This window comes from Canis aureus, chromosome 19, assembly GCF_053574225.1.
Source record: "Canis aureus isolate CA01 chromosome 19, VMU_Caureus_v.1.0, whole genome shotgun sequence".
NCBI classification, from domain to species: domain Eukaryota; kingdom Metazoa; phylum Chordata; class Mammalia; order Carnivora; family Canidae; genus Canis; species Canis aureus.
The window spans coordinates 11,385,683-11,409,799 of record NC_135629.1 but is presented as its reverse complement, the minus strand read 5'-3'; the positions used below and the strand labels follow the sequence as shown (position 1 = coordinate 11,409,799).

The window sequence follows — 24,117 nt, the reverse complement described above, 5'->3', positions numbered from 1 at the left end:
CAGCAGATGGTGAGTTGCCTGACCTCTCACGGGGCTAAAAGTGTCAACACAACATCATTGTAGAAGGAAGGGTAGAGTCATTTTCTATACCCTGACCTTTCTTTCTCTCCCTTTATCTTTCTCTCTGTGTGTTTCTGTTGCTGTCCACATTTTCTTATTTTATGTTCTGTGGTGTCTTCTGCAAAGGAATGATTTATTTAGTCATTTGGCTTATTGATTGATTGATTCATTCAATATATATTTAGGACTATCAACACTATGCCTGGCATTATCTAGGCCTTGAAGGGGGAACAAAATTGACAAGGTTAGAGCTTTCATTTTAGTGAGAAAAATACAGTTGACAGATAATTTCAGATAGTCCTATGTGCTCTGAAGAAACTAAAACAGGCGAATGAGAATTAAGAGTGGCTGGGGAAAGCAGTTCTCCTTCAGGTTGGTAGTCATAGAAGGCTTCAGTAAGGAGGTGACAGTTGCACTGACTTAGCGATGAGAAAAATCCAGATAGCAAACATAATCTGTTAAACTCATTCACACTGAGGTGCCCAGATACTTCCTCTCCTTTCTTCCTATTCCTCCCCCTCTGCCTTTTTTTGGTCAAATACTTGTTGAGCATCCACTTTAGGAAATAAAAAAATTAAAGAGTCAAATTTTCTCTTTTTATGGCACTTTCATGCTGGTGCAGAGGCCGATATTTCACTAGCAAATGAACAAGTAGTATCAATCGCTTAAATGTTGTAACATGATGGGTTGGAGAGAGAGCAGGTGATCAGGGAAGGCTTCTGTGGGCAGTGTCATTTGTGCAGAGAACAAGAAGAGAGCAAGAAACTGTGAATACATTTGGGAGTAGGGGTGGACAGTGGGGAGGAGGGCTCCAGACAAAGGGATAACCAAATGCAAGGGCAGGCGCTGAGGCAGAGGAATGATTGGCAAGAGAAAGAGCCAGGAGGCTCATGTGTCTACTGTGCAGCAGGTAGGAGGGGATCATAGAGGGGCAGGAACCTGATAATTTAGCCATGGGCCATAGTGAGGAATTCCAATTTTACTCTACATTTTATGGGGAGTTATTGGAATGTTTTGAGCAAGAGAATGACACGATCTGATCCATGGTTTACAAAGACTACCTGCCTGTTACGAGTAGAACAGACTCTAGGTGTAAAAGTAGAAGCAGAGAGGTGAGTCAGCGACAATGACTGCAATCCAGACATGAGTTGATGATCTCCTGGGCTGGACAAATACAGGTTGAGGTGTTGAATGTGGCTTGACTGAAGACGAGAAGATGGCCTGGACAGAATTTGTTGACTGCCTTTATAGGGGGTATAAACAAGAGAGAAATCCAAATGAGTCCCATGGTTGTGTTGTGAACAGCTAGGTGGGTGGCAATGTCATTTCCTATAAAGGAAGAGACTATGGAAGAGGCAGATTTGGTGCAGGGATGGTTTGATTTTGGACATGTTAACTTTAAGATGGCTGTGAAAGATGGTGAATATGTCAGTTAGGAGTTGTATTTCCAATTCTGGAATTCAGGAGAGATGCTGGGAGTTAGCAGGTTACAAATGATACATTAAGCCTGAAGACTCAGTGAGGTCCTTTAGGCATGATGGTAGGCAGGGAAGGCAGAGGAATGATACTGAGGATGATCCCATATTTAGAACTAGGGAAGGAGGGAGAAGTGGCAAAAAGCCGCAGGAGAACCTGCAGGTAGAGAGGAGGAGAACCATTTCCCAGATACCCAGAAAAGAAAGGGTTGGGAGGAGGAGGGAATCACTGAATGCTACTGAAAAGTTGAGAAAGATGCACACTGAGAGGTGAACATGGGCTTTGGGCAATGAGATCATCACAGAAAGCCTTGGAGCAGGGTTGGCTGGAGTGGCAGATGTGAAAGCTTGGTTAGAGTAGATGTGAGACAGGATGGGAGGGGAGAAAGTTGTGTCAGCGAGTATAGTAATGGCTTTCAAGGGGTTGACTATAATGATTCTATAAACAACCCAAAAGTAGCTGCAAAGACCCAAGTGGTAGGTAGTGGTTAGAAGCTTAAGGGACAGTATTTTCAAATGTTTGGATGGTAAAGACAAATGATCTTGCAGAGAGAAAACTTAACCCTTAGTAGAGTGGAAAAAAAAAAAAAAAAACCCTTAGTAGAGTGGAATGTATTCATTTGCTTACTTGTTTTATACAATCTTTCAAAAACGTAAAGACCATTCTTAGCTTGTGAGCAATACAAAAATATGCAGATATGGCCCACAGGCCATAGTTTGCTGAGCCCTGCAATCCAGCTGACTGCTAGGCTATCTTCCTTGACTGGAATTGGATACTGTTGCTATTAGCACATCAATTCCTGGGACTGTTGTGTATGTGGAGGTAGGATGCCTCCAACCATTAGGTGGGATATTTTGTAGGGCTTCTGATCTAGGATCCCTTTGTGTCATGGTGGAGGATGAGAATTTTAAAAATGTGTTATCTGCTTCGGGCCACGGATAGTGTGAGAAGTTAGAACTGCAACTGTCATCGAACAGATCCAATAGTGCTTGCAGATACTAGGAAAGGAGGAAAGCTAGCACAGGAAGCAGCATAATCTCCAGTCAATCAGGACACATCACAGGTGAACAATGAGGCAGTCTGGGGATAGAAAACACTCTGAGACAGCAAGGCTCTCCCTTCTGTTTCTACTTCCTACTCCCCTGAACAGACAGAGTGAGGGGGAGTTCACTTTCAGCAAGTCTAGAGGACAAATTCCCCTTAACTGTGGGATGCATGTGTTTGAAGTTTGAACCTTGTTCAGCCATGAAATTTGCCTGCAAATCGGAACCTTCTCTGAATCTCACAAGGCTGTTCTTTAGTTCTCGGTATTTAACGTATCACAGATAAAGAACACAAAGCTGGGGGATTGAGGGAGGATCAGTGACCACAAAACGCTTGGCTAAATGTCAGTGTTGGCTTGTATTAGTTAGTGTAGGCTGGGATATGATGCAGTAAATGATGAATCGCCATATTCTAGTGGCTGTTGACGAGGTAAGGTGTGAAGAAAGGTTGGGCAGCCCTTCTCCATCTTCCAGGGCTGCTATCTGTAACCTACAATTTCTGAGATTGCAATAGCATGGGAGGAGCGAGAGAATATCTGAGGGATGTGATGTCACAATAATGTGTCCTTTGGTAACACAGGCACACTCCACTTACAAGCTCCACCCATTTATCTAGCATTCTCCCTTACAAAGACACAATGTTCCCAACCCCTACAGTAGAGGAAATAAACTTTCTTTAAATCATTCTTATCAGTTACGTATGGGGTCTCATGTTCATGAGCTTTGATCACAAGGGTATTGAAGTTGTCCTTCATATGATATTAAATCAAATAGGGCTTTTTAATCCTTGAAACAATTGTAAAATTAATCTTAAAAGTTGTGACCTTTACTCAAGCTTCTGAAAATCCTATTGGCAATTCTGCATTTAATGAGTCACACTTCAAAGTGGGCTAGACACAGATAATTTTTGACAGAGCAGAAGAGTTTCTCCATGATGAAAAAATAATCATTTGCGTCAGTAGTGAAATAATCAATAATTGACTTTGGTGGATTAAATATGGAGAAGTGACGACTTGAAACATGAATTTGTCTTTTCAGAAGGATTCTAAGATTGGATATAATAAAGATATCTAGAGTTAATCAGAGCAAAGGGCAAGGGGGCAGGGACTTAATTTTTTTTCCTTAAATTTTATGTATAAGCCTCTTAGAAGAGACCACCCCACTCACAAGATATTTGACCTGGAGGAACTGTAGATAGATCTGATTCAGCTCTTTTATTCTACAGATCTGAGAATAGAGGTTCATATTTGAAGGGCCTGCCTAGGGGCCCATCATCAGTGGCAGCATTGATTTCATCTAATGGGACACATGCAAATTATGTTTTTCACAATGCACTGAGATATGCCACAATGCCACAATATCTTTTCATATGGGCTTTTTCTTTACTCTGAGATGTCCTTCTTGACGTTTTTATTATAAAATTAATGTTTGCCATACAAAATTAAACACTGAGAATTTTTATTCTTTTGTGCTTTCTTCTTTTTTTTAAACCATGAAACTAAAATACATTTACTTCCTACTGGTTATTGTACATACCCAGAGAGGTTCAGAGCATCACTTAATGATATATTATGGACATCTTTTGAAACTTTAGTTCTTGTATTCTGAGTGATGAGACATCCTGGTCCTCAAAACATTAGCTTCAATTTTTGCACTGACATCTGGTGTGGCAAGCTTTAGTACAGGGAATCTGTGCTCTTATATCCAGAGGTGGACACACAGACATGTATGCTTACTTAAGTATCAAAAGAAATACAACCTCAATGGCTAGCAAAGCACTGCATTGAGAAGCAGTCTTTGTGTAACTCTGAAAGCATTTTACAGGTTCTTTATAGAGGAGGGGTTGTCAGAAGTTGAGATGAGAATAACCAACAAATGATCTTGGTCTCCCAATGTTCAAGGGATTAGTGACAACCTCAACTCACGTAGCCCTAGGTATCTGCTATTGTTTCTGGAACACACTATGGGTTCTGGGTTTTAAGGCCCTGAAATACATGGTTGGAGGGTTTCTAGTGAGGACATAAAAGTTGTTGAGACACATTTTAAAGTCATTCTCTTTTACTGAGTGATAAGAGTGCTATATTCCATTAACTGTCTTATCACCTTGGCAACATGTCAAGCCAACAGGTCATTTAGCATCATTCATGCAAATATATCTTAAAGACTGAAGTTTTTACCAAATCTCCTGAACTGCCCTGAAATGTTGCCATCATAGAGATAGAATGGCTGTCTCCAGTAAAGGAATCCATTTTCATAGCTAAATTGTTCAAAAGGCATACAATGGCACCATGGTTTTTATGCTTCTTATTGTTATTTTTTTTTCCAGTGGATACTTAAAAATCAATTTATTTTTATTCTGGTGTGTACCAGGGGTATAGTGTTTGTTAGGATGAAAAAGCAATTTTAATTTAATGGGAAATGGATTTTCTTTATCACAGAGAAATGTTGACTAGATGAGAGACACATCAAATAAAACTCTCATTCTCAATCCCAGGGGTTGAGGTGGGGAGATGGGGCTGGCAGGAGGACAAGTTTAGATTTTGATAATTCTGTTTGAATTTCTCCTTAGAGGCCTTAGTTGTCAATAAAAGCTCTTGGTAAGCAACACAAATGACCTCGTTATGCCTGTTGTGTTGAACTGGGGTGTTCCAAGGCAACAGAGTAACATGAATTTGAGTGAAAGGACCAGAGCTTGCATCCAGCTCTGCCACCGTCCACCCATGTAACCTCGAGTGTGTGTCACTTTGTCCACTCTGGGCATCAATTTCCCTATCCACAAAATGGATTTTAAAGTCACCTCAAGTCTGTGATTCTTAACTGTAGAAATGTCTTATAATTTGCCCATATCCTCTCAATGAAGGTGTTCTTTTCATTATAATTGACTACAGATTATAGTATCTCTGGGAAAATTCACGTTTCACTGAATTGATGAATGGGCCCATTCATTTCAAAAGCTACATCTGCAGGTCCTTTCTATAGTTACTCCATTGCCATTTTGTGTGCTATTTCAGGCAATTCATGTGCTATTTCCTTACCATACTTGGGTATGTGAGTGCACGCACGTGTGTGTGTACAAGCGACAGGAAAGGAGAGAGAAAAGGAGAGACAGAAAAGCAACCCATATTCAACTAAGCAACCTTATTTATATCATTTTTTTGCTAACTCTCTCAATGTGACCCAGTCACACTGTCCTGAATCCCCCATAGTTAGCATACTTTGTCCTGCCAGAGGGTCTTTGCACACATTAAAAATCACACACATAATCAAATAACATTATAGTTGTATCTATCTTAAAATATCCTTTATGCTCATCATTACTTTTAAATTAAGCTGACTGTTAAACCCTGCTGCCTTGACCTTGTTATTTAAAGCATCAATAGAGAAGCATGTGTGTGCGAGTATGTCACAATTTTTAAAAGCATTTTGATAACTGTATGTATACATATGTGGCTTCCTTTGTAGTGTGATTTTTTTTTTTTTTGGTCCTGTGCACCTAAAGGCAAAATGCTGAGAAGGGGTCCAAGGTTTCACTGGACTATCAAGAGGTCTTAGGCCTCTAAGAGCTTAAGATAATCTACATTAGTTGATAAATTAAGAGCAGGGGCTATCACTGGATTGGTATATTCAAGTTTTTGGCAGACTGCAGATGTTAAATGTATGCTGAGTGAATAAGTGAAAAAATAGAAGGCTGGAGAAGATAACCCTTCAGGGATCTAGCTACTTGATATAGACTGCTCAAGTTTAATTCTTAGGAAAAAGATGCATAAAAAGTTCAATCTTTTAAAAATGATTTGGGCTGCAAAAAACACAAACCTGACTCAAGGCGGTTTGAATACCAAGGAGATGTGTGCTTTTGAAGTCCAAAGGTGGTCAGTTGTAGTGTACAATGTGGTCAGTGTCCCCGAAACCTGGAAGGTGGTCAGTTGTAGTGTACAATGTGGTCAGTGTCCCCGAAACCTGGAAAACCGAGGCTCTTTCTACACTTCTATTCTTCTGGCTGCAGTGAAGCTTACAGGACGCTGCTAGTAGCAACTGGGGCCGTATGCTGGGGCTCTGTGTAATAAAAAGGAAGAGACCCTTACCCTCAACCACTGGAGATGTATTCTTCCCTTCAGTTTCAGTGGGCCAAATTAGAATGAATACCATTCCCTAGACCAAGAATAGATGCCAGCATAATATCATGTATTGATGGGGTAAGACTGACCAGCATCCTTGTCAGCAGATGAAAGGGACTGATTGAAAAATAAACAAACAAGAAGCCACACTACAAATAAGAGGGAAGAAATGCAAGGTGTGGGACCAGCAGAGTCAACGACACACTTCTCTTCAGGGAGGCTCATCAAAGGTCACATCTTTCATCACATGAAAAAATGTTCATTCTATGTTTGTTAAACACTTATCCTCAGTAAAAAAAGGTATGAGAGCAAGTCTATGAAGCCATGATGTTTATAAGCAGCCCACTTTTTTCTGATGCCTTCAGAGTAGAATTTCATACAAGAATATGGAGATATAGAAGCATCTCAGTCTTGTTAATAATCAAACCCCCTTCCCCACAAATCAGGTGGCATATTGTGAATTAGGCTTTACACACTGTGAAAGAAAGGATACAAAATGAACATCAAAATTTAACACAGTTCTTTTCCGTTGTCATATTTTATACTCATATTCATTCAGTATCCGTCTCTCTGATTACCATCTACAGAAGAGATTAAAAAAGAAAGAACGGAAAGTCGTCTTCTCCCTATAATTATGTACAGATTCATATGCCTACCACCAGAAGGAGAGATACTATCTCAGAGAGGTAACAATTCATGTCTCTCCAGTACTGTCCCTTGTGTCTCCGCTTTCAGCATCAGGGACTACTCATGCATAATTAGCTCTCCATTGATTTCCTGAAATGTTAGCTCTTGGAATGGAAATCTTTATGAAGATGCAATTGCGGTTAATTTGCCTGCTACTGTTTCATAATAAAGAAAGTTATTTCAGAAGAAATTACTTTTTTATAAGTTATATTCTCTAAGGTAGGCTGGTAGTCAATGTGGAATTCTTTGAAGACTTGCAAGTTTGGTCTTTGATGTTCTTGTAGAAAATCGAGGTAGTCTACAATCACTACCACCTATGAGTAAGTATTCTAGACACTTGTACCATTTCCAGAGGCTGGTATATTGAGTATGAGTTAGTAAGTTCAGTTTTTCAGTGTTGTTGGTTATGACTGGTAAGCAAAGCATCTACTGTCAAAAATGGGGGCAATCTCATAACTCATTGTATTAGGGAATCAGACATAAAATTGTCACCATCTGATTTCCTACAAATCTGTGGTGTAGACTGTACCTCATAAAGTCTGTCTAGTTCAAGCTGCTATTGAATATTGCACTAATGCGTAGTTACGTGGCTTTCAGTCAAACTTGTCTATTTTCAGTTGGTACAACAGAGCTTATATTTCTTTCCCAAAGACCTGACATACATGGTCAAGTGCAAATCTTATTTAATGGAAACAAAAATCAATCTCTCTGTCAAATCAGCACTCTAATTCACATGCTTGAGGCTGCCTTTTGTAAACTAGGGGAAAGAAGGTGGTGACTGGTTAATACAGCGTGTCACTTATTCAAAGCTGTTATTTTTTTTCTAAGTGCCCCCAGCCCAAAAATTTCTGCTTTTTGATTGTATATGTCACAAAAGTCAAGACCCCAATATGCCAAAAATGGCACTAGAATCCCAAGATTTATCGTTCTAGGTTTTGTTAACTACTGGAGAAAAACTGTACCACTGAGTTAAATATCCAGAATAACAGCTCATACCAATGGTGTCTTGTATTTTTTTCATAACACTGTCACTTTCAAATGTACTAATTTATGGACTCATTTTATTTGTTGCTATCCCCTTTTGGTATTCATTTTGTATCCATTCTTTCAGAGTGTCAGGTCTAGGATGATAGGATTTTTGTCTGTTTTATCTTCATTATTATATTTATCATAGGTTTCAGCTATGGGGGGAGGGGGGATGCAAGGTATTTTGATACTATTTTTAAAAATCCTGCTTTGCAAGTAATTTTGAAAAAATGTTAATAAATACATGTTTAAGATTTTTTGAATAACTCATAGCAGTTATTAATGAGGACATCAAGTAGATATTACAGCTAATTCATAGGAGAAATTAAACAAGGACAAATTTATATGGAATAAAGAAAAGCTGAAATGAATGTTTAAGTAAACACAAAATTGGCTTTTGCTACTAGGTTGGGACAGAGAAATTAGTTTGACTCCTAGACATACTGAACAAAGTTGATATCTATAGACAAGAATTATTTAGCATTACTATGAATTAACTACAAATTATAGAGTACAAAAGAGCTCAAAGTCAATGAAAGTTCAAATCAAATATTCTAGAAGGGCTTGCTCTAAAAAAAATGCCTAGTTTTCCAATAGAGACACTTATTAATTATGCACTTATTCCCAATTTTCTTATAATCCTACCTCCTTTTGACCATAAGTAATCTCAAAAATAAGATCATTCTTGATTGTAAAATAAGACTGGTCTCATGAGGCTTGGCCTAGTTATTTATATAGGTGCAGCAAGTGTTAATTTGTTATCTAGGACAGCCTAACTTTGCTTTGCTGGAAATTTTCATAAGAAATCTCATATCAGACTTTTGAAGGCTATCATTTGGCATTCAGAGGCTAGGAAGTCAAGCCCAAGAAACTCTTCCAGATTTCCCCTGCAGTATCTAGATATTTGGTTAAGTTTTTCTCTTCTCAGATTTTTCAAATTACTTCAATATTCTTGGCTTCCCAGGGTATGGCATTCCTTACCACCTGTTACCTGAGACCCCATAAATCCAGGTGCCAGAAGAGTTTTCTATAAAAGTCATTCTCAAATGTGGTTTGCTATACCTGATTAGATGAATATCATCCTCAAATATGATACACCAGGCAAGTCTTCTGTTACATAACCAATATTTCCTATTCCGGTTTTAAAAAAAAGGGAGAGGGGATGGACTCTTATTGAATCTATGCAAATAACTACACAGCCATATTAAGTAAGGAGATTCAAAAGAGTTTCTGAGTGGGGGGGGTGAAGGGGGGCAGGAGAGTCAGTAAAAAAATGAAGAGGATAGCATTTGTAAATATTTTATTTCAGTTTTAAAAAGCAGAACCTACCAAATAGTTATGAGTTACAGATAGGTTAGAAGGAGAAGAGTCTCCTTATCTATTCATACTAGGATATTAAGCCACATCAACAGTATTGCTAACAAATAAATAAAATTTCCCTCATTAGTTCATTGAGCCCTACATAATTAATTCTTGTTCCATTTGGACTCTTGGGAGCAGTTTCATGAAGCTGTCTTTTTTTGACTAAAAAGAGTGTGGGAAATCCTGGTATGGTCTAAAAGTTGTCCAAACCATGCCATCTAAATTGGCTACAATCCTTTATGTTAGGGCTCTGAGAGGGTCTGTATCTGATTGCAAAGCCTTGAGGGAAGAGACAGAGTAAAACAGAATTATGGTGGCTGCGTTTAATTTATTACTGGCCATTTTCAAATGTGAAATGTCTGATGAGAGTTCACATCAAGTATAATTCAATGACAAGGAAATTTGGTTGTTTCTGTGGCATGCAAAACCAGATAACAAAGACAATCCAAAAAATGTTTTAGACAAAATGTCTCTAAGAATAATGATTAACACTTCTTTCAAAGGTAGGGGATGTTATATAAAATTTATAGAACTTCATGACCAACAGCTTTACATACAAGTGAAATCTTAGTGAATAACATATAATAATCTAGAGGCATAGCATATATAGTATACCAATAGCATACCAAGAATATGGCAAAAATGTCTTAAGTCATTGTATAGGCTCTAGATATCTGCATCTTTATAAAACTGCATAGGTAAGGCTGATGTGTACCCCTAGTTGAAATCCGTTGTCCTAGAAAATTGTAGATTTAAGTAAAAGGAGTGGTTTTGGCCAAGTACATTTTACATTTTAATAATTTAAAATTATGGCTAATGCTCTACCAGGCTTCAGCAAACTTATTTTGTAAAAGGCCAATTGGTACATCTTTTTGGTTGATAGGAAGTAAGGTCTCTGCCACAACTACTCAACTCTGCTATTGCAGTGTAAAACAACCATAGACAATACATAAACTAATGGGCTTGTCTGTGTTCCAATAAAGCTTTATTTATAGAAACAGGTAGTGGGCCATATTGGGCTGGTGTGCTCACCATATGGCTGCACTATACTATTATTGTCTGCTATCATCAGAGCAAGCATAACCAGGAGTCTGAGAAACAGAAACACACCATGCACAGTGAGGACACTGACAAATTTCTAGGAATTTTCCATATAGCATATAATTTCTTAATATTTATAACATCTACCATATAAAAATTTAATCTAGAGAAGGCTCAGCACCTCTTCTATTTTGACTTTTCCCATGCAACCCCATAAATAGAAACATAGCAAATGAAATTAATCACTTCTAGTTTCTCTCTTTCTGTAAGGTCTAAGAACAAATCTATGATTCCAGGGGTCCTCTCTGTGAAATCTTAAAGAGAGTTTTAGAGATAAAAGATATCCTGAATGTTTTCTTTTTTTTAAGATTTTATTTATTTATTCATGATAGACACAGAGAGGAGAGAGAGAGAGTCAGAGACACAGGCAGAGGGAGAAGCAGGCTCCATGCAGGGAGCCCAATGTGGGACTCGATCCGGGGTCTCCAAGATCACACCCTGGACTGAAGGCAGTGCCACCCAGGCTGCCCCTGAATGTTTTATTATTTCTTATTAATTAAGAATTTAATTAAGAATTTCCGTTGAGAAAGGCAAAAAAAAAAAATCAGAGGTGATTTAGACTCTTAAGATGTGACAGTAGGACATAAGAATAAGCATAAGAAGTAATACAATTGTAAAGAACTTTGGCCTTTTAATAAGTGAAGAATCATTGTTCTTCTTAAGGGCATAATAACATTAAACCGAAGTTTATCTGGTAAAGCAATACCTTTGTTACCTAAACAGATTACACAGGAAAATTTAATTCTTCATATTGCAGCTGAGGTAATTAATTAGTAAATTAATATAATAAGTCCATCAATATTGAAGCTTGGCTGATACTTGCTCACATTTTACAGTTTCTCAGATTCAGGTATTCTAACCAAGACAAGTAAATTTCATTCTCAGAGTTGTGTCTGTCATGCTCTTTGATGTTCTGGAACAAATTGACTATTTTAGAACAGATCTCAGGGGTCTACAAGGTCAGAATTAACTTTATACTCTTACTAAAATGTTTTAACGTACAATGTGTTCATTTTTGTCATCTTCATATGAATCATTACATAAGCATTGTAAAACTAGTTCCCTTTACCTTTCCACTATGGTAAATACTGATCGTTACAACTTACAAATAAACTCTCCTTGGAGTCCTTAATAGGTTCTAAGAATGTAGGAATGTAAGGTGTGTAAAGAGCAGAAAGGAGGCAAATACAAGAGGAACAAAAGAAACCTAATTGCCCACTGCTTTGGTATAAAATATTCTTTTCCTTGAAAAAACACAGAAGCATACACATGGTTTTATTTCCCTGAAACTACTGGTCCTGAGTATAATCTCAAACACTTATAATTTTTAATGGAAATAAGTAGCCAGTATTTCATGGAGAAAACTGGGATGTAGGTAATTGAGGACTGCCAGCATTTCAACAAGCTCACAGAAATTATTAGCAAACTTAATTCTCTACCACCACATCCACCCCTCATACAAGTTCTCAAAGTGGCAAAAATGAAGACGTACATTTACATGGTCCAAAGATAGAGCTTCTAAGTAAGAAACAAATGTATATGTCAAAAGTACACTATTCTGTTTTAATTAGAAATGATCTAGATATCCGAAACTATGGAGAGGCTAGGAAACAACGTTTTAGTTAGATCGGTAAACAAAATTGAATGTTGGGTGAAACAATACCACACATGTATATAGATGAAGATCTAGTAAACAGGGAGACAGGGAGAAACTGATGACGCGTGGTGGGGGGCTAGAGATTGCTGGAATCATTTGCTTGAGTAGAGGAGAGTAGATGAGCTCTAGAGAGCCAGTGGAAAAGGGGACTGAAGGGGACTGATGTTTCATCTGTATCACCAGGAGGAGGCAGAGTGCATGACAAAGATGTGGGCAGGTGGGTGAATGTGGCCTGGGAGTTGGTGGAAACTTCTTTCTGTTGGCTTCTTGTCTATTAAACAGAAAGCAAGGGCATTGAATGAGTATTGGGAGTAGAGATCTTGAGAATGTAAGGAGAGGGGACAGTGTATGACACAGTCATCTAGAGAGTTGGAATAGATAGGACTAGCAATACGATCTGATATTTAGGTGACATCAGAAAGCCACTTGAAGCTAGAAGCAGTGAATTTAAAGTGAAACCAGCCAACCTGAAAAACCCACTTGAAGAACCTTAACCAAGAAAACTAAAACAAGTGATACCAGGAAGAAATTGGTTCTAAATGTAGCTGTCCCACTTATACCTGGGTATTCATGTCAAATAGATTCCTAGTCCTTTAACTCTTTCTTAGTTGACTTGGTTTTACTTAAAACAGACTCAACTATTGCTGTCCTATGCTTGATGTTTATGTTTTAATTTTTTGGAAAGAGGGGTGGTATGAGTAAACATCTACCTTGCCAAATATAAGGCACTTGCAAGATTTCTTAGCTAACTGTGTTACGCTAAAAGTTTCTTGGATTTTAAGTCTCAATTCTTATAGGATTTTAGTCCCTAGTGGTGGTAGTTATCTTCAGGGATCATTTCTTTAAAAATGTGTAAAGCCGTTCATGAATTGTCTACTGAATAAAGAATTAGCCGTAATAGAGATGCTTTTCAAAGTAATTTGAACCACCACCCCCCGCCTCCAACACACACACCAATTGACATGACAGTCCATTACAAGAATTTCCAATAGCCTGCTGACAGTGGTTTCAGTCCAGTCAAATGAAGCAATTACCCTGCAGATGAAACAACCAGATAGGATTTTTTTAATTTCTGCAATGTCATAAGACATTTTCATTTATGTTCTCATTTCTATTAAAACACTGGACTATGGCCATGAAACTACTATTTAGGATTAAATGACCTGCAATATATTTGGGGGGAAATTTTCAGAGTTCAGTGGGTAATTGGCCTAACAAAAAGAAGTACACCAGAAAAATACAAGTCAGCTATTGCAAAGGTGGCAAAATTAATTAGGTAGAAGATATGTCCAAAAGAACCATCTTGGGATTTTGTTTCTTATTTTCATGACTCAGGTCATTACATCTGGCCTATTCTATGGTCCCTATAGCAGTTGAGATTGTAATCTTTCACAGCCTCCAGATAATCCCGAAGGCCACATTTTCCTTAGAGGCTAAAGATATTTTTGTTTTTGTATTTTGGGTTCCCCTGTAGTTATCACACTATGCATTGGAGTGGAAGATTATAAGCAAAGGAATATGATTAGCTCAGACTTTACATGGATCATCTTTGGTCCACTAAGAAACAAACATCAATAAGAAGATATTTAATATATAGTAGTAGTTTTTTGTTCACTAGATACAGTTGAGCCCATGGAGTGTATTATCAAGCCTCAAATATCTATACACAAAGCAGTCTTAGAGAATATGTAGAATTGACTTATACATTCCCTCATAAGTCATAATCAATTTAATTCTACAAATGTATGTGAACACACCGAGCCTTGCACACACTAAAGTTTGCTGAGCCTCATATTTCTCATTTATGAAGTAGAGATGCTAATACTACTTATCTTAGATCGTTTTGAGGATTAAATGAAACACATCATGTCCTGGGAACAGTACTTGACCAATAGTGATCAGTAATTATTATTAAAATACTATTGCCTTATTGTATATATCAGGATCCCTGACATTTGATAGAGAATGGTGGGAATGAGAACAATGAGCTATGATACATTGATGAATGAGTTACTGGTGGTGAGGAGGAAACATGGAATTTAGGAAGGAAACATGAGGATGAAAAAAATCCCAATAGGAAGAGGAAATGGCCTCCTCCAAAGTATGTTTGTAATCCCTCTTTCCTTCTGGTCTCCATTGCTAGCATCTCCATCCTTCCTTGCCATTATGACTGTCTCCGGATTGTTTTTTTTTTTTTTTTTTTAAACTTCTGTTCTTTTTTAATGTGAAGGATTATGTTTTTACCCAATTCAAACTTTCAACAGTTTGCATCCACTACCCTGTATAGGAACCTTAAAATGTAAAAGAACCACATGGTATAGTCCTTGCCTCTATTCTGACCAAGCTCATCTATTGTATTGTCTTTCTTGCCAAGCTTCTTCTTCCTATTCTTAGAACACATGATGCTCAACCCTATTGTACTTTACTTCTGTATGACCTCCTGAACAGTACAGAATCCTCTTTCTTCACCTCTCAGACCTCTGGCCTGAGCACAAAAGCCACCTCCTCAGAGAAGCCCTCCATGAATGGCTCTCCTTCCATGGTCATTGCCTCCCAGGTCCCTGTAGATACATTGTTATGGTTAGTCAGTTGCATAGGATTCATCAGTGGATGAAATTGTGTTTGGTTATGTGGACTCTGGCCATCGGACTCAATTACCACCTATATAATAGGTCCACTTGAATCATCCAAGCTCAGGAGACTGATGTACAGCAAATGAAATAGCAGACTATTAGTTCGCAATGTCAAACAGAACTGCCATTGGAGCCAGCATATCTAGTTCAGCATAGCTAATATGTCCCTCTCTCCTATGGTTAGCTAAATAATGGTGGGAGTCATATGGATAAGTGGTTAAGGGCTTTAGGAAAATTAATTTGGTAACTCTCTCCTCAGGATGCTCTTGCCAGAAGAACCAGATATATCAGCATCGGGCAATTAGAAGGTACTTTGCCTAAGTGCTTTGCCTGACAGACCAAACCTCTTTCTCATTCTTACTTTGGTCTTGTAAGACTTCTTGAACTTTAATTTTCTGGGAAAGGGGCACTCTATTTAAAGGTGCCTTTGCATCTTCTGACCCCCTATTATTGACTTACAGATGAAAGAGAAGCACCTTTTTTTTAGGTATAGTAATGAGAGAGGGCTCTATATCCCCCCAGATAATGATAATGTTTGGATAATGGAAAATGCTAATAACCTATAAGAAGAGGTTTTTGAGAAGGCAAGTGATGTGATTGAATGTGTAACATACTTGAGAGTGGTGGTGGTGAAGCAGAGGAATAGAAAGAAAGGTCTGTTGATTGCCACACCAGGGCAGTGTAAACAACAACTAACCTCTTCCCCCACTCCAGCACTCCTTGTAACCACTCTGTAGGTAAAGGGGTTGTAGGCATTTTGCAGATGAGGAAACTGAGCCTTAGGGAGGTGTTCCAAGGTTCCAAAGCCAGGATTTGGAGAAACAGGTCTGTTGAGAACAGTTTTTCAACCTAACCTACATATTGTAATCACAGCTAATAAGCTGGCAAGTCAGCCAAGAGGATAGAGAAATTAGGAAAGAGGCCAGAGAGAAATAAAAGTTGCTATATACTTAATGCAGTTGGAAGGGGTCTTTGTGATTATCAAGGCCAAGCCTTCCAATGACTGGAAATGGAAATCGAATCTCAAAGGACTAGAACAGTTGCGTTCTTGCTTGTGAATTCACAGCCATGTACTGAAAACACTGGCATCATGTGGGAGCACTGCAGAAATATAGAATCTCAGACCTACTGAATCAGAATCTGCATTCTAACAAGATACGCAGGGGATATGCATATACTCATTAAAGGTAGAAGACTATAGCTCTGTGAGGCTACTCTTGCAAAGAGAAGTCTGGAGATGTGGAACATTGAAGTTAATTCAAAGTTTGATGGTGCATATCATAAATTAGTAAAAACAACAACAACAACAACAACAAAACCCACTATGGACAATTTTTTAATAGAAATTCACAGTGCTCATGAGGAATATTGTGGAAAGAACTTTGGACTGAAAAGTAATAGTCTGGAATTTTAGTCCTAATTTTGTCATCTTAAAGTGCCTTGCCCTATTTTGGATGCACTCCTTTTTCTGTGTGGCTTTTCTAGATCTCATCATAGATCCTTCTGAAAATCTTGAATTGTAGTTCTATATTGATGGCATTAATAATACAGCATGGTAAAAATGGTTAAAGACTAGCATTACAGAGCCTGGACTCCAGAGCCAGAATTCACAGGCCCTTGCTAACTCCACACCTTTGGGTTATATACCCTTAGTTAGGTTTCTTTAACCTCTTCTCAGTTTCTTCATCTCTAAAATAGGCATAAAAACAACAGTAGCTACTTTCTTGAGTTTATTTTCAGAATTAAATTGAGATAATATTTGTAAAGTGTTTAAAACCACTGAACAATATGCATTTCATATGTCAGGCCCTGGGCTAAGATATGCAGCAAAGAAGAATCCCTGCTTTTGAGAAGAGAAATGTGGATTGAAACTGCTGGCAACTGTTGGAATCAGGGTGGGTCTGGATTTAAGTGAGTGGCCAAGTTCAAAAGGATCATAGAAAAACTAAGCTTTAATTCAGGGAGGAAATGGGATATATTTAACTTGGAGAAAATAAGACAGCTACATTGGACATAACAGCCATCTTAAAATATACAGTGGGGCTGTCCTGGAGTAAAGGCTCAGATGTCTCCATGTGGCATCAAAAGGCAAAATTAAGAGGGAAGATAGAAGAGATTTTGGATGGATGACTACTAAAGATTGGGGAAATAGCCATTCGTATTTGCTGATACCTGGACAGGCTTGGGTTTAGAGGAGAGATTAATTTATTGGGTAGCAAGAAAGAATTCTTAAAGACAACTTCTGTAAAACTGCATGAATTTGAATTAGTTTGTGGAGAGGCCCAATTAGATGCAGTAGAAGATCCATTGCTTATCTTTAAGGAGACAGATTTCATTTCTTTCAAATATGCACAGTAACTTGAACCAATTATTCTTTCAGAGTAAATTAATGAGCTGCTTTAATGAACAGATAATATGAACATATAATTATCAGCAACGTGAATATATAATTAGTGTTTCTAAGTCTTTAACATATTTATGTGATGTAAAGACCTTAAAAACAATCTCCCAGTGTATTTACCCTCTCAGTTCGCCTGGGAAATACTCTTCATCTGCTGAGTTAAATTCTTCCGGTTTCACTTAATCTGAACAAATGGGGATTTGGAATCTGTAACTACCAGATTAATGAGATCTCGCTTAGATAGTAAAGGTAGAGATAGTGAAGTGTTGTGTTGACCAATAAAAGATTTGTTTCCACTGTTGCCCTATAACTGCTGGATAAGGCTCCGTCTATGCATTCAGCATTCCAACCATAACATACATATGTCCAGCATATTTCAACAAGATTCAATTATAGCTGACAAAACATTTGTAAAAGCGGCTAAATTTCAGCCCAGATGGTGATGGGCATTTGAGGAAAACTCTAAATATGTGGCATTATTCATCCCTGACACTCAGAATATAAACATGAGGCAACCACCTCTCAGGGCAGAGACGTGGAGAAGGAAATGTCCACATCTTCTGAATGTACAAACAGAGTTGCTGTTTTTCCCTGGAAGTTGAAGAATATTTACAATTTAACAAGAGATAACATCTTTCAGCATTCCCCCAAACACATAGGGCATGTGTTTGGGAAAAAGGTGATCTGGGCCCTGGTTTGCTTTCTATAACCACTTCTAAATGAGCTATCATGCGATAGCATGATCTAAGCTAATTCAAAAGACAGTGATAGTAGGTCTCAACTTCTGACATCAGGGCCTCATGTTTGGTATTTTTACTGATATTCCTAGTGTGCATAATTAAGTCCTGGAAGAGGGAAAGCTGGGGGAAACTTATTATTATATTAGAAGTTCTGGTAATACTGCTATTCAACTTGTGGAAGCATGTATTAAATCAACTAGTTGATGAATTAATTTAAATAAAGTACCTGAATAATACAAGGATATCTCAGTGAATTTTTCCCCATTCTCACTTTCAGTTTATACTGAGACTCAAGTTTAAATAACTAAAATGTCTCAGTGAATCTCTTATTTTATTTTTAATTTTCTCTTTTTGGTTATTTTCTTCTGACACATCTTCTAATCTTTTGAGCTCTGCCCTAATCTGCCATTAAATCTATGCATTAAATTCTGAGTTACTTTTTTTTAACCATCATTTTCAATCTTGTTACCTTGAATACCTAATAATGAATACCTGCTGACTATTATATAGGAGAAACTGAACAGATAATTTGATGTAATAGAAAAGATTGACTTTTGCTTCTAAGTGAGTCTAAGCCAATCTCTGTGAGGACTGGTATATTTCTAGACAGTCCTTATTCCTAGCTTATGACCCTTTGAGGTCTCAAACCAAAGCTTGGATGAATATGAAGTTTTCTAGAATAAGCAGGTGGCTTTGGAGAAATACAAAATAAAAAAGAAGGCAAAACAAAACAAAACAAAAAATCCTTACAAAGTACAAGGATTACTTTTTATCTTCTTTCTTAGGATCTTCTTCCTACAATTCTTCAAGGTCTTCTTTTAAGACCTTGAAATAGATTAGAGAGAGAGAGAGAGAGAGAGAGAGATTTTCAATTTTCCTCAGTTTTTCCAGGTGTTCTTATTGGGAAGTTGATCTGAAATACCTACTATGCCATTAACAGAAGTGTCTTGAAATCCAATTTTTAATGATATTTTATTCAGATACTACTTTACTTAAAAGTCAAACACAAAATATTTATTATGATAAAATGCAATGTCTTATGCTAACAGACTTTGGCAACATTTTGCACAATATTTGAAGCTTCTAAAATGAGAAGCATTGGGCTCTTTCAACGCTAGATGCACCCCTTCACCACCAAAATAAAATGTATGTTGCATCTGATTTAAGCACACTACGATAATATCGCTACTCAGCAAAACTTTCAATAGGTGCATCAGGAACCAGCTAATGTCCCCATCCTTTATGTAGATACCCTTCATGACTCCATATATACTGAGTTTTCCTGCTATCATACTCCAGTGCTCATTATCTTCTAAGCTATGTGTTTATTTTCTGTATGACATGCTTTCCTTACCACATGTGGAGAGTTGGTTTCTCCTATGTATTTATAATAAGCTTCTTAAGCAAGGAACCCAAAATCTGTGGATTCTAACAATGGAAAACCCTGAAGTTACTGAAGAAAAGCACCAATTAATTTAGAAGCCCTGCCATAGGCAATAGGTTTACTTCTGTTTTAATTGCTGTAATTAATGACTTCAGAAAGAAAAACTTAAAGGATGCCTTAATGAATCGAGAGATAGGCTTTGGAGAGGAAGAAGATTATCAGTCCCAAATTAATGTATGTAATTCTGGTAGGATTGATTAAACCAATTCTAAAGGTAATACAGGAGAAAAATAAATAATAAAGACAAGTTTAGAAAAGTAGTATTGGTGGCTTACCCTATCACATGGCAAGATATCTATCAAGGCTAACATAATTAAAGTATTGTGGTATTGTTATAAGGGTGGATAAATAACTCAGTAGAACATAATAAAGAGTACAGAAACAAACTCCTGTATATGGGAATTTGCTTTATAATACAAGTGTCATTGCAAATCATGAACTTAAGATGTTCTGCTCAATGCATAATGTGAAATGAGCTGGATATTCTTCACGGAAGGAAAAAATATTTCAACCTATATTTCACATCTTGCACAAAAAGGAAACCGTAGATAAAGAAAATAGCTAAAATTAAAAAGAAAAACATCTATAAATATAAATTCAAAAAATATTAGAATTGGAAGAGCTTTCTAAGATTGGTAACCCAGAAACAATAAAGCAAAAGAATGATAGAATGGATGAAAACTTTATTAGCAAACAAAAGAAACAAGAAAATATAAAGGATTCCTGCAAGTAAGGAAAACAAAATAAGTCAAGGAGAAAGAAAAAAGTAAATCAGAAAAACAATGTCTATGACTTAGACAGGGCTGATAAAGTCATGTGAAGAAATGACAGAGGAAAAACAACAAGACACTATATCACCAGAGATAGGAAAACGTTTAGAAGAGATTTTGGGGAGTCTCCATGGCAAGCAATTCCAGATGTTCACCCTTGATTAGAGAATAAGGATTTGTTTTTCAGTAAATCAAACTACTTCAATCCAGTGATAAATACCTTAGGACAACATGTTGGATGCAGGGGGAGAGAGGGTTCAAAATGCCTGTCCTGTGTTGTTGTCCCTGGATATAACTCCTGGGCAAATCATTTAACCCATCTTGTACCTTAGTATTCTTACATGCGAAGTGAGGGTGGCAGGGTAGGAATGCCTATAGCACAGAATTGTTAAAGAGAAGAATAGATAATGCCTAGCTCAGTGGCAGGCACACAGCAAATGCATAATAACTATTGCCTGATACAGTTTTTACTTTCATTCCTTCATTTTGAGTCAGGAATCAAAACCCATATCAAGGAGCTGGAGGTGATCTTGGGTAATTCACTAACCTTTCTGGCCTCAGTTTCCTCATTTGTAAATTGGAGAAATAATAGTGCTTACATGGTAGGGTTGGTATGGCTATTCAATGAATTAATACGTAGAATGCACATTTGCCTTTGGAACTTGTGTGGTATACATTAAGTGCCATTTAAGTGTTTGTTAAAAGGGTACTACTGGGTCTACCTCACCAAAAATACCTTTGGCAATCAACGCTGTTCTTAAATGTCAGAAGGAACATTTGGGAAATGTGACCACTTTTAAAGTGATCTGAAAATAATGTGGTGTTTTTTGTTTCCTCTTCCTTTAGTTCATGTAAGCCTAAATAGTTAATTTTCTCTTGCCAACTGTGACTTAATTTTCTTTTATTTTTTAAATATTTTATTTATTTATTCATGAAAGACATAGAGAGATAAAAGTAGAGATATAGGCAGAGGGAGAAGCAGGCTCCAGGCAGGGAGCCTGATGTGGGACTCGATCCTGAGACCGCGGGATCACACCTGAACCAGGGGCAGATGCTTAACCGCTGAGCTAGCCAGGTGTCCCACCAACTATGACTTTAAAGAACCCAGTTAAATATCACACATAGAGTAAGAGCAGACTCTATTGAATTGTGTTCGGATGAACATGGCTTTAAAAAGCCTATTTTGACTGTATGTAAATCAGAATCCCCTGCATGACTAACCAGCACAAAGACATATCTCTTTCACAGAAGCTGTCAGGCAACTGATCAACCCACTTACTCGTTTAAGAAAACACACCTTGAAGGGTACTAATTACAGTGGGCTGGACATGTCAGCAATGGCTTCCTAATAATAATGCAGAAAAGCCATTTGAAGATCCAGTTCTCTTGGCCATAGGTATCCATCTGCAAGCAGAAATTGTCCACTTCCACTCCCTCAGGAAAATGCAAATCTGTAGTGAGTATTGCTTTATCAAAGTCTTTATCAGCTGAGGTCCAGGGATCAAAAAAAAAGGAATCATTTTTAGAAGACAGCCATATCTTTGTCTTGAGAGTATGTGGGCAATTTTGCCTTTGACCATAATGCTAGAGAAGACAATAACTAGACACAGATGAGAGAGGTGGAAAAAACCCTGGGATGTTCAGGAAATGAGATGCGCCAGGCTTATTTTAGTCTGCCCACTTTGCAAATATGTGTCACTGAATGCTATCATCCTTAATGAAGATAATTAAATGTAATTTGAAGACAAGTTTCTCCTCACTAGTGGTGGCACAGCTTCTGCTAATAATTTAGGTTATCAAGGTAATGTGAAGACTAAATTGGCCCTAAATGATGAAATTGAGGAATTGGGATATTACTCAAATGTCAGGTATCAATAAAAGTCTACACTGGAGAATATAATGGCTCTAAGTCATTGTGTGGGCACCTATGTGAGAAAAATGCATGGATCTCAGGAAAATACTGGCCTTTGCATAGAAAGATCTGCCTCATCTCAGTAGGTTGAGTGAAGCCCAAAAGCAAAACATGAAGGATCTATTTACTAAACAGTATGACTTGAGTTAGTTCAGTTTTGGAATCAAATAAAAGTTTCAGAGATGCTTTCAAAAGTTGCTGAGAGGGGGATCCCTGGGTGGCTCAGCGGTTTAGCATCTGCCTTCGGCCCATGGTGTGGTCTTGGAGGCCCAGGATCGAATCCCACGTCGGGATCCGTACATGGAGCCTACTCTCTCTCTCTCTCTCTCTCTCTCTCCTTCATGGATAAATAAAATCTTTAAAAAAAAAGTTGCTGAGAAAGGGTCCTCAAGGATCATTGTCATCTGCTGTGTTGTCCATATGTCCTCTGAGAAGTACAGTAAAACATGGAAATTATCCAGGAAGCTCTTTTTAAGGAAGCATAACTAACCATGGAACATGTGTCTACATATGGCAGGATTGGGTATGTGGAGGGATTACTCAAGCTAGATTTAAAGAGTACAACTTCTAATCAGAAAGTTCTCCCTCAGAACAGGTGGCCTGGAGTCCTAGGCTAATGCTGTGTTTTGTAAACAGTCTCATGACATTTTATGTCTTCTGTTCTAAAAGTTCACCTTGCTCAGCATTCATCACTTCTGGCTTCTGGTGGTCCATGATGAGTGAGACAGCCACTGGCAAAATGTCTCAGCCATCCAATGCCATTTATTTTTAATTCTGCCTTTACCCTCTTCTAGAAATGGCAGCCAACTGAATATAAACCACAAAGACCTCCTACTGTAGAGGCTTTCTTCTAATCTCATTCTCCACTCCCCTTACTTGCCTGGTCTCTGCAGGGAGCTGAGTATTTATCACTAGAAGGAAGAAATGCAAAAGGAGAGAGACTTTTGACATCATTAAGAGAGTTTAGGACTGAAAAAAAAAAATTACAAGCCTGTTGCTTCTAGAGTTGCCAGGTTTAGCAAATAAAAATACATGACACACAGTTAAATATGAATATTAGTTAAATTGAATCATTTTTGGTATAAAATATGTATTATTTGGGAACACTCATATTAAAAATGCCTCTGTTGTTTATCTGGAATTTAAATCTAAGTAGATGGCTTCTGTTTCTTCATCTGGCAACTCTGTTTGCCCAGCTAAATACAACACCTTTGGGGGAAAGAAGGTGATGTTCAGGATTTCAGACACATGAGGTATTAAGTGACTGTCTCAATGAACTATTACGACTTAAAACTACAGTTTGTTTTCAGAAACAAAACTGCAGGAAATGAATAGAATGGCAAATACTCTTGGTTTATATTTACAGCATACCAGGCAGTACAGTGGCATTTAGGCCCAGTGCTCATATTACATATATATGCTACACATAAATATATATATATATGTGGTTTTATTTCAAAAACGGCTTTGATATGCTGGTGGAGGAATGTAGCATGTTACCCTTCTCTTCATTTTTATAGCCAGTTACAGAGTACAGAAATTGCTTTAAAATGACCCAAATTGCAACTTACCATTTAGCAACTCCTATTCGGGAATAGCAGAGTCCATGTCCTTGCCTGTTAGGTTCTGGCAGCCTTGTCCAGAATTTCAATGGTGTACTTTTGTTTTTTTCCCAGGAGCGGATCAGATC

General features: G+C 37.7%; 1 protein-coding gene and 1 long non-coding RNA gene across 17 annotated transcripts in view; one reads left to right on the top strand and one right to left on the bottom strand.

The window, feature by feature from the left end:
* Positions 1-24,117, top strand: part of GRM7 (glutamate metabotropic receptor 7) — an 836,468-nt gene that overhangs the window by 700,325 nt on the left and 112,026 nt on the right. The window lies entirely within an intron of this gene.
* Positions 1-24,117, bottom strand: part of LOC144289648 (uncharacterized) — a 62,915-nt gene that overhangs the window by 2,126 nt on the left and 36,672 nt on the right. For 4 of the 7 annotated variants that reach the window (XR_013357475.1, XR_013357473.1, XR_013357471.1 and 1 more), the window contains 3 exons: positions 23,999-24,117; positions 6,393-6,632; positions 1,126-1,303 (listed from right to left, as the gene is read on the bottom strand). This is a non-coding gene — a long non-coding RNA (uncharacterized LOC144289648). Of the gene's footprint in view, positions 1-96; positions 1,304-6,392; positions 6,633-21,812; positions 22,003-23,998 lie in introns of all 7 variants that reach the window. The other 3 variants (XR_013357472.1, XR_013357474.1, XR_013357470.1) reach the window with 3 other exon arrangements.